Source organism: Salmo salar, unplaced genomic scaffold (genome assembly GCF_905237065.1).
Source record: "Salmo salar unplaced genomic scaffold, Ssal_v3.1, whole genome shotgun sequence".
Classification (NCBI taxonomy): domain Eukaryota; kingdom Metazoa; phylum Chordata; class Actinopteri; order Salmoniformes; family Salmonidae; genus Salmo; species Salmo salar.
The window spans coordinates 1-11426 of record NW_025548109.1 but is presented as its reverse complement, the minus strand read 5'-3'; positions in this window follow the sequence as shown (position 1 = coordinate 11426).

The following is an 11426-nucleotide window of genomic DNA, read 5'->3' as shown; positions in this document are numbered from 1 at the left end:
CTATACTCCAGGACAGAGGGAGTAGTGAGACTAGTCTCTCTCGTCTATACTCCAGGACAGAGGGAGTAGTGAGACTAGTCTCTCTCAGTCTATACTCCAGGTCAGAGGGAGTAGTGAGACTAGTCTCTCTCAGTCTATACTCCAGGACAGAGGGAGTAGTGAGACTAGTCTCTCTGTCTATACTCCAGGACAGAGGGAGTAGTGAGACTAGTCTCTCTCAGTCTATACTCCAGGTCAGAGGGAGTAGTGAGACTAGTCTCTCTCAGTCTATACTCCAGGACAGAGGGAGTAGTGAGACTAGTCTCTCTCAGTCTATACTCCAGGACAGAGGGAGTAGTGAGACTAGTCTCTCTCTGTCTATACTCCAGGTCAGAGGGAGTAGTGAGACTAGTCTCTCTCAGTCTATACTCCAGGACAGAGGGAGTAGTGAGACTAGTCTCTCTCAGTCTATACTCCAGGACAGATGGAGTAGTGAGACTAGTCTCTCTGTCTATACTCCAGGTCAGAGGGAGTAGTGAGACTAGTCTCTCTCCGTCTATACTCCAGGTCAGAGGGAGTAGTGAGACTAGTCTCTCAGTCTATACTCCAGGTCAGAGGGAGTAGTGAGACTAGTCTCTGTCTGTCTATACTCCAGGACAGAGGGAGTAGTGAGACTAGTCTCTCCTGTCTATACTCCAGGTCAGAGGGAGTAGTGAGACTAGTCTCTCTCTGTCTATACTCCAGGACAGATGGAGTAGTGAGACTAGTCTCTCTCTGTCTATACTCCAGGTCAGAGGGAGTAGTGAGACTAGTCTCTCAGTCTATACTCCAGGTCAGAGGGAGTAGTGAGACTAGTCTCTCTGTCTATACTCCAGGACAGAGGGAGTAGTGAGACTAGTCTCTCTCTGTCTATACTCCAGGACAGAGGGAGTAGTGAGACTAGTCTCTCTGTCTATACTCCAGGTCTGAGGGAGTAGTGAGACTAGTCTCTCTGTCTATACTCCAGGACAGAGGGAGTAGTGAGACTAGTCTCTCTGTCTATACTCCAGGTCAGAGGGAGTAGTGAGACTAGTCTCTCTCAGTCTATACTCCAGGTCAGAGGGAGTAGTGAGACTAGTCTCTCTCAGTCTATACTCCAGGACAGAGGGAGTAGTGAGACTAGTCTCTCTCAGTCTATACTCCAGGTCAGAGGGAGTAGTGAGACTAGTCTCTCAGTCTATACTCCAGGTCAGAGGGAGTAGTGAGACTAGTCTCTCTCAGTCTATACTCCAGGACAGAGGGAGTAGTGAGACTAGTCTCTCTGTCTATACTCCAGGTCAGAGGGAGTAGTGAGACTAGTCTCTCAGTCTATACTCCAGGACAGAGGGAGTAGTGAGACTAGTCTCTCTCAGTCTATACTCCAGGACAGATGGAGTAGTGAGACTAGTCTCTCTGTCTATACTCCAGGTCAGAGGGAGTAGTGAGACTAGTCTCTAACAGTCTATACTCCAGGTCAGAGGGAGTAGTGAGACAAGTCTCTCTCAGTCTATACTCCAGGACAGAGGGAGTAGTGAGACTAGTCTCTCTCAGTCTATACTCCAGGTCAGAGGGAGTAGTGAGACTAGTCTCTCTGTCTATACTCCAGGTCAGAGGGAGTAGTGAGACTAGTCTCTCTGTCTATACTCCAGGTCAGAGGGAGTAGTGAGACTAGTTCTCTCTGTCTATACTCCAGGTCAGAGGGAGTAGTGAGACTAGTCTCTCTGTCTATACTCCAGGACAGAGGGAGTAGTGAGACTAGTCTCTCTGTCTATACTCCAGGTCAGAGGGAGTAGTGAGACTAGTCTCTCTCGTCTATACTCCAGGTCAGAGGGAGTAGTGAGACTAGTCTCTCTCAGTCTATACTCCAGGACAGAGGGAGTAGTGAGACTAGTCTCTCTCAGTCTATACTCCAGGACAGATGGAGTAGTGAGACTAGTCTCTCTCTGTCTATACTCCAGGTCAGAGGGAGTAGTGAGACTAGTCTCTCTCAGTCTATACTCCAGGACAGAGGGAGTAGTGAGACTAGTCTCTCTCAGTCTATACTCCAGGACAGAGGGAGTAGTGAGACTAGTCTCTCTCTGTCTATACTCCAGGTCAGAGGGAGTAGTGAGACTAGTCTCTCTCAGTCTATACTCCAGGACAGAGGGAGTAGTGAGACTAGTCTCTCTCAGTCTATACTCCAGGACAGAGGGAGTAGTGAGACTAGTCTCTCTGTCTATACTCCAGGTCAGAGGGAGTAGTGAGACTAGTCTCTCTGTCTATACTCCAGGTCAGAGGGAGTAGTGAGACTAGTCTCTCTCAGTCTATACTCCAGGACAGAGGGAGTAGTGAGACTAGTCTCTGTCTGTCTATACTCCAGGACAGAGGGAGTAGTGAGACTAGTCTCTCTCAGTCTATACTCCAGGTCAGAGGGAGTAGTGAGACTAGTCTCTCTCAGTCTATACTCCAGGACAGATGGAGTAGTGAGACTAGTCTCTCTCTGTCTATACTCCAGGTCAGAGGGAGTAGTGAGACTAGTCTCTCCATCTATACTCCAGGTCAGAGGGAGTAGTGAGACTAGTCTCTCTGTCTATACTCCAGGAAAGAGGGAGTAGTGAGACTAGTCTCTCTCTGTCTATACTCCAGGACAGAGGGAGTAGTGAGACTAGTCTCTCTGTCTATACTCCAGGTCAGAGGGAGTAGTGAGACTAGTCTCTCTGTCTATACTCCAGGACAGAGGGAGTAGTGAGACTAGTCTCTCTGTCTATACTCCAGGTCAGAGGGAGTAGTGAGACTAGTCTCTCTCAGTCTATACTCCAGGTCAGAGGGAGTAGTGAGACTAGTCTCTCTCAGTCTATACTCCAGGACAGAGGGAGTAGTGAGACTAGTCTGTCTCAGTCTATACTCCAGGTCAGAGGGAGTAGTGAGACTAGTCTCTCTAGTCTATACTCCAGGTCAGAGGGAGTAGTGAGACAAGTCTCTCTCAGTCTATACTCCAGGACAGAGGGACAAGTGAGACTAGTCTCTCTCATTCTATACTCCAGGTCAGAGGGAGTAGTGAGACTAGTCTCTCTGTCTATACTCCAGGTCAGAGGGAGTAGTGAGACTAGTCTCTCTGTCTATACTCCAGGTCAGAGGGAGTAGTGAGACTAGTCTCTCTGTCTATACTCCAGGTCAGAGGGAGTAGTGAGACTAGTCTCTCTGTCTATACTCCAGGACAGAGGGAGTAGTGAGACTAGTCTCTCTGTCTATACTCCAGGTCAGAGGGAGTAGTGAGACTAGTCTCTCTTCAGTCTATACTCCAGGTCAGAGGGAGTAGTGAGACTAGTCTCTCTCAGTCTATACTCCAGGACAGAGGGAGTAGTGAGACTAGTCTCTCTCAGTCTATACTCCAGGTCAGAGGGAGTAGTGAGACTAGTCTCTCAGTCTATACTCCAGGTCAGAGGGAGTAGTGAGACAAGTCTCTCTCAGTCTATACTCCAGGACAGAGGGAGTAGTGAGACTAGTCTCTCTCTGTCTATACTCCAGGTCAGAGGGAGTAGTGAGACTAGTCTCTCTGTCTATACTCCAGGTCAGAGGGAGTAGTGAGACTAGTCTCTCTCGTCTATACTCCAGGTCAGAGGGAGTAGTGAGACTAGTCTCTCTGTCTATACTCCAGGTCAGAGGGAGTAGTGAGACTAGTCTCTCTGTCTATACTCCAGGTCAGAGGGAGTAGTGAGACTAGTCGCTCTCGTCTATACTCCAGGTCAGAGGGAGTAGTGAGACTAGTCTCTCTGTCTATACTCCAGGTCAGAGGGAGTAGTGAGACTAGTCTCTCTGTCTATACTCCAGGTCAGAGGGAGTAGTGAGACTAGTCTCTCTGTCTATACTCCAGGTCAGAGGGAGTAGTGAGACTAGTCTCTCTCAGTCTATACTCCAGGACAGAGGGAGTAGTGAGACTAGTCTCTCTCTGTCTATACTCCAGGTCAGAGGGAGTAGTGAGACTAGTCTCTCTGTCTATACTCCAGGTCAGAGGGAGTAGTGAGACTAGTCTCTCAGTCTATACTCCAGGACAGAGGGAGTAGTGAGACTAGTCTCTCTCAGTCTATACTCCAGGTCAGAGGGAGTAGTGAGACTAGTCTCTCTGTCTATACTCCAGGACAGAGGGAGTAGTGAGACTAGTCTCTCTCAGTCTATACTCCAGGTCAGAGGGAGTAGTGAGACTAGTCTCTCTCAGTCTATACTCCAGGACAGAGGGAGTAGTGAGACTAGTCTCTCCAGTCTATACTCCAGGACAGAGGGAGTAGTGAGACTAGTCTCTCTCTGTCTATACTCCAGGTCAGAGGGAGTAGTGAGACTAGTCTCTCTCAGTCTATACTCCAGGACAGAGGGAGTAGTGAGACTAGTCTCTCTGTCTATACTCCAGGTCAGAGGGAGTAGTGAGACTAGTCTCTCTCAGTCTATACTCCAGGTCAGAGGGAGTAGTGAGACTAGTCTCTCTGTCTATACTCCAGGACAGAGGGAGTAGTGAGACTAGTCTCTCTGTCTATACTCCAGGTCAGAGGGAGTAGTGAGACTAGTCTCTCTGTCTATACTCCAGGTCAGAGGGAGTAGTGAGACTAGTCTCTCTGTCTATACTCCAGGACAGAGGGAGTAGTGAGACTAGTCTCTCTGTCTATACTCCAGGTCAGAGGGAGTAGTGAGACTAGTCTCTCTCAGTCTATACTCCAGGACAGAGGGAGTAGTGAGACTAGTCTCTCAGTCTATACTCCAGGACAGAGGGAGTAGTGAGACTAGTCTCTCTGTCTATACTCCAGGTCAGAGGGAGTAGTGAGACTAGTCTCTCTGTCTATACTCCAGGTCAGAGGGAGTAGTGAGACTAGTCTCTCTCAGTCTATACTCCAGGTCAGAGGGAGTAGTGAGACTAGTCTCTCTCAGTCTATACTCCAGGACAGAGGGAGTAGTGAGACTAGTCTCTCTGTCTATACTCCAGGTCAGAGGGAGTAGTGAGACTAGTCTCTCTGTCTATACTCCAGGTCAGAGGGAGTAGTGAGACTAGTCTCTCTGTCTATACTCCAGGACAGAGGGAGTAGTGAGACTAGTCTCTCTGTCTATACTCCAGGACAGAGGGAGTAGTGAGACTAGTCTCTCTCAGTCTATACTCCAGGTCAGAGGGAGTAGTGAGACTAGTCTCTCTCAGTCTATACTCCAGGACAGAGGGAGTAGTGAGACTAGTCTCTCTCAGTCTATACTCCAGGTCAGAGGGAGTAGTGAGACTAGTCTCTCAGTCTATACTCCAGGTCAGAGGGAGTAGTGAGACAAGTCTCTCTCAGTCTATACTCCAGGACAGAGGGAGTAGTGAGACTAGTCTCTCTCTGTCTATACTCCAGGTCAGAGGGAGTAGTGAGACTAGTCTCTCTGTCTATACTCCAGGTCAGAGGGAGTAGTGAGACTAGTCTCTCTGTCTATACTCCAGGTCAGAGGGAGTAGTGAGACTAGTCTCTCTGTCTATACTCCAGGTCAGAGGGAGTAGTGAGACTAGTCTCTCTCTGTCTATACTCCAGGACAGAGGGAGTAGTGAGACTAGTCTCTCTGTCTATACTCCAGGTCAGAGGGAGTAGTGAGACTAGTCTCTCTCAGTCTATACTCCAGGTCAGAGGGAGTAGTGAGACTAGTCTCTCTCAGTCTATACTCCAGGACAGAGGGAGTAGTGAGACTAGTCTCTCTCAGTCTATACTCCAGGTCAGAGGGAGTAGTGAGACTAGTCTCTCTAGTCTATACTCCAGGTCAGAGGGAGTAGTGAGACTAGTCTCTCTCAGTCTATACTCCAGGACAGAGGGAGTAGTGAGACTAGTCTCTCTCAGTCTATACTCCAGGTCAGAGGGAGTAGTGAGACTAGTCTCTCAGTCTATACTCCAGGACAGAGGGAGTAGTGAGACTAGTCTCTCTCAGTCTATACTCCAGGACAGATGGAGTAGTGAGACTAGTCTCTCTGTCTATACTCCAGGTCAGAGGGAGTAGTGAGACTAGTCTCTCTCAGTCTATACTCCAGGTCAGAGGGAGTAGTGAGACAAGTCTCTCTCAGTCTATACTCCAGGACAGAGGGACAAGTGAGACTAGTCTCTCTCATTCTATACTCCAGGTCAGAGGGAGTAGTGAGACTAGTCTCTCTGTCTATACTCCAGGTCAGAGGGAGTAGTGAGACTAGTCTCTCTGTCTATACTCCAGGTCAGAGGGAGTAGTGAGACTAGTCTCTCTGTCTATACCTCAGGTCAGAGGGAGTAGTGAGACTAGTCTGTCTGTCTATACTCCAGGACAGAGGGAGTAGTGAGACTAGTCTCTCTGTCTATACTCCAGGTCAGAGGGAGTAGTGAGACTAGTCTCTCTGTCTATACTCCAGGTCAGAGGGAGTAGTGAGACTAGTCTCTCTCAGTCTATACTCCAGGACAGAGGGAGTAGTGAGACTAGTCTCTCTCAGTCTATACTCCAGGACAGATGGAGTAGTGAGACTAGTCTCTCTCAGTCTATACTCCAGGTCAGAGGGAGTAGTGAGACTAGTCTCTCTCAGTCTATACTCCAGGACAGAGGGAGTAGTGAGACTAGTCTCTCTCAGTCTATACTCCAGGACAGAGGGAGTAGTGAGACTAGTCTCTCTCCGTCTATACTCCAGGTCAGAGGGAGTAGTGAGACTAGTCTCTCTCAGTCTATACTCCAGGTCAGAGGGAGTAGTGAGACTAGTCTCTCTCTGTCTATACTCCAGGACAGAGGGAGTAGTGAGACTAGTCTCTCTCAGTCTATACTCCAGGTCAGAGGGAGTAGTGAGACTAGTCTCTCTGTCTATACTCCAGGACAGAGGGAGTAGTGAGACTAGTCTCTCTGTCTATACTCCAGGTCAGAGGGAGTAGTGAGACTAGTCTCTCTCGTCTATACTCCAGGACAGAGGGAGTAGTGAGACTAGTCTCTCTGTCTATACTCCAGGACAGAGGGAGTAGTGAGACTAGTCTCTCTCAGTCTATACTCCAGGTCAGAGGGAGTAGTGAGACTAGTCTCTCTGTCTATACTCCAGGACAGAGGGAGTAGTGAGACTAGTCTCTCTCAGTCTATACTCCAGGACAGAGGGAGTAGTGAGACTAGTCTCTCTCAGTCTATACTCCAGGTCAGAGGGAGTAGTGAGACTAGTCTCTCTGTCTATACTCCAGGACAGAGGGAGTAGTGAGACTAGTCTCTCTGTCTATACTCCAGGTCAGAGGAGTAGTGAGACTAGTCTCTCTGTCTATACTCCAGGTCAGAGGGAGTAGTGAGACTAGTCTCTCTGTCTATACTCCAGGACAGACGGAGTAGTGAGACTAGTCTCTCTGTCTATACTCCAGGTCAGAGGGAGTAGTGAGACTAGTCTCTCTTCAGTCTATACTCCAGGTCAGAGGGAGTAGTGAGACTAGTCTCTCTCAGTCTATACTCCAGGACAGAGGGAGTAGTGAGACTAGTCTCTCTCAGTCTATACTCCAGGTCAGAGGGAGTAGTGAGACTAGTCTCTCAGTCTATACTCCAGGACAGAGGGAGTAGTGAGACTAGTCTCTCTCTGTCTATACTCCAGGACAGAGGGAGTAGTGAGACTAGTCTCTCTCAGTCTATACTCCAGGACAGAGGGAGTAGTGAGACTAGTCTCTCTGTCTATACTCCAGGACAGAGGGAGTAGTGAGACTAGTCTCTCTGTCTATACTCCAGGTCAGAGGGAGTAGTGAGACTAGTCTCTCTGTCTATACTCCAGGACAGAGGGAGTAGTGAGACTAGTCTCTCTGTCTATACCCAGGTCAGAGGGAGTAGTGAGACTAGTCGCTCTGTCTATACTCCAGGTCAGAGGGAGTAGTGAGACTAGTCTCTCTGTCTATACTCCAGGACAGAGGGAGTAGTGAGACTAGTCTCTCTGTCTATACTCCAGGTCAGAGGGAGTAGTGAGACTAGTCTCTCTGTCTATACTCCAGGTCAGAGGGAGTAGTGAGACTAGTCTCTCTCAGTCTATACTCCAGGACAGAGGGAGTAGTGAGACTAGTCTCTCTGTCTATACTCCAGGTCAGAGGGAGTAGTGAGACTAGTCTCTCTGTCTATACTCCAGGTCAGAGGGAGTAGTGAGACTAGTCTCTCCAGTCTATACTCCAGGACAGAGGGAGTAGTGAGACTAGTCTCTCTCAGTCTATACTCCAGGACAGAGGGAGTAGTGAGACTAGTCTCTCAGTCTATACTCCAGGTCAGAGGGAGTAGTGAGACTAGTCTCTCTCAGTCTATACTCCAGGACAGATGGAGTAGTGAGACTAGTCTCTCTGTCTATACTCCAGGTCAGAGGGAGTAGTGAGACTAGTCTCTATCAGTCTATACTCCAGGTCAGAGGGAGTAGTGAGACTAGTCTCTCTGTCTATACTCCAGGACAGAGGGAGTAGTGAGACTAGTCTCTCTGTCTATACTCCAGGTCAGAGGGAGTAGTGAGACTAGTCTCTCTGTCTATACTCCAGGTCAGAGGGAGTAGTGAGACTAGTCTGTCTGTCTATACTCCAGGACAGAGGGAGTAGTGAGACTAGTCTCTCTCAGTCTAAACTCCAGGTCAGAGGGAGTAGTGAGACTAGTCTCTCTCAGTCTATACTCCAGACAGAGGAGTAGTGAGACTAGTCTCTCTGTCTATACTCCAGGTCAGAGGGAGTAGTGAGACTAGTCTCTCTCAGTCTATACTCCAGGACAGAGGGAGTAGTGAGACTAGTCTCCAGTCTATACTCCAGGACAGAGGGAGTAGTGAGACTAGTCTCTCTCAGTCTATACTCCAGGTCAGAGGGAGTAGTGAGACTAGTCTCTCTGTCTATACTCCAGGACAGAGGGGAGTAGTGAGACTAGTCTCTCAGTCTATACTCCAGGTCAGAGGGAGTAGTGAGACTAGTCTCTCTGTCTATACTCCAGGTCAGAGGGAGTAGTGAGACTAGTCTCTCTGTCTATACTCCAGGTCAGAGGGAGTAGTGAGACTAGTCTCTCAGTCTATACTCCAGGTCAGAGGGAGTAGTGAGACTAGTCTCTCTGTCTATACCCAGGACAGAGGGAGTAGTGAGACTAGTCTCTCTCTGTCTATACTCCAGGACAGAGGGAGTAGTGAGACTAGTCTCTCTGTCTATACTCCAGGTCAGAGGGAGTAGTGAGACTAGTCTCTCAGTCTATACTCCAGGACAGAGGGAGTAGTGAGACCAGTCCTCTCGTCTATACTCCAGGACAGAGGGAGTAGTGAGACTAGTCTCTCTAGTCTATACTCCAGGACAGAGGGAGTAGTGAGACTAGTCTCTCAGTCTATACTCCAGGACAGAGGGAGTAGTGAGACCAGTCTCTCTCAGTCTATACTCCAGGACAGAGGGAGTAGTGAGACTAGTCTCTCTCGTCTATACTCCAGGTCAGAGGGAGTAGTGAGACTAGTCTCTCTGTCTATACTCCAGGTCAGAGGGAGTAGTGAGACTAGTCTCTCTGTCTATACTCCAGGACAGAGGGAGTAGTGAGACTAGTCTCTCAGTCTATACTCCAGACAGAGGGAGTAGTGAGACTAGTCTCTCTCAGTCTATACTCCAGGACAGAGGGAGTAGTGAGACTAGTCTCTCTCAGTCTATACTCCAGGACAGAGGGAGTAGTGAGACTAGTCTCTCTCAGTCTATACTCCAGGTCAGAGGGAGTAGTGAGACTAGTCTCTCAGTCTATACTCCAGGACAGAGGGAGTAGTGAGACTAGTCTCTCTGTCTATACCCAGGTCAGAGGGAGTAGTGAGACTAGTCTCTCAGTCTATACTCCAGGACAGAGGGAGAAGTGAGACTAGTCTCTCTCAGTCTATACTCCAGGACAGAGGGAGTAGTGAGACTAGTCTCTCTGTCTATACTCCAGGTCAGAGGGAGTAGTGAGACTAGCTCTCTCAGTCTATACTCCAGGACAGAGGGAGTAGTGAGACTAGCCCTCTCAGTCTATACTCCAGGACAGAGGGAGCAGTGAGACTAGTCTCTCGTCTATACTCCAGGTCAGAGGGAGTAGTGAGACTAGCCTCTTGTCTATACTCCAGGTCAGAGGGAGTAGTGAGACTAGTCTCTCTAGTCTATACTCCAGGACAGAGGGGAGTAGTGAGACTAGTCTCTAGTCTATACTCCAGGACAGAGGGAGTAGTGAGACTAGTCTCTTGTCTATACTCCAGGTCAGAGGGAGTAGTGAGACTAGTCTCTCAGTCTATACTCCAGGTCAGAGGGAGTAGCGAGACTAGTCTCTCGTCTATACTCCAGGACAGAGGGAGTAGTGAGACTAGTCTCTCTGTCTATACTCCAGGTCAGAGGGAGTAGTGAGACTAGTCTCTCAGTCTATACTCCAGGACAGAGGGAGTAGTGAGACTAGTCTCTCTGTCTATACTCCAGGACAGAGGGAGTAGTGAGACTAGTCTCTCTCGTCTATACCCAGGTCAGAGGGAGTAGTGAGACTAGTCTCTCTGTCTATACTCCAGGCAGAGGGAGTAGTGAGACTAGTCTCTCCAGTCTATACTCCAGGACAGAGGGAGTAGTGAGACTAGTCTCCAGTCTATACTCCAGGACAGAGGGAGTAGTGAGACTAGTCTCTCTGTCTATACTCCAGGTCAGAGGGAGTAGTGAGACTAGTCTCTCTAGTCTATACCCAGGACAGAGGGAGTAGTGAGACTAGTCTCTAGTCTATACTCCAGGACAGAGGGAGTAGTGAGACTAGTCTCTCTGTCTATACTCCAGGACAGAGGGAGTAGTGAGACCAGTCTCTCGTCTATACTCCAGGACAGAGGGAGTAGTGAGACTAGTCTCTCTCAGTCTATACTCCAGGACAGAGGGAGTAGTGAGACTAGTCTCTCTCGTCTATACTCCAGGACAGAGGGAGTAGTGAGACTAGTCTCAGTCTAACCCTGGACAGGGGAGTAGTGAGACTAGTCTCTGTCTATACTCAGGTCAGAGGGAGTAGTGAGACTAGTCTCTGTCTATACTCCAGGACAGAGGGAGTAGTGAGACTAGTCTCTTGTCTATACTCCAGGTCAGAGGGAGTAGTGAGACTAGTCTCAGTCTATACTCCAGGACAGAGGGAGTAGTGAGACTAGTCTCGTCTATACTCCAGGACAGAGGGAGTAGTGAGACTAGTCTCTCAGTCTATACCAGGTCAGAGGGAGTAGTGAGACTAGTCTCTCTAGTCCATACTCCAGGACAGAGGGAGTAGTGAGACTAGTCTCAGTCTATACTCCAGGACAGAGGGAGTAGTGAGATAGTCTCTTGTCTATACTCCAGGACAGAGGGGAGTAGTGAGACTAGTCTCTCTAGTCTATACTCCAGGTCAGAGGGAGTAGTGATACTAGTCTCTCTAGTCTATCCAGGTCAGAGGGGAGTAGTGAGACTAGTCTCTCTAGTCCATACTCCAGGACAGAGGGAGTAGTAGAGACTAGTCTCCAGTCTATACTCCAG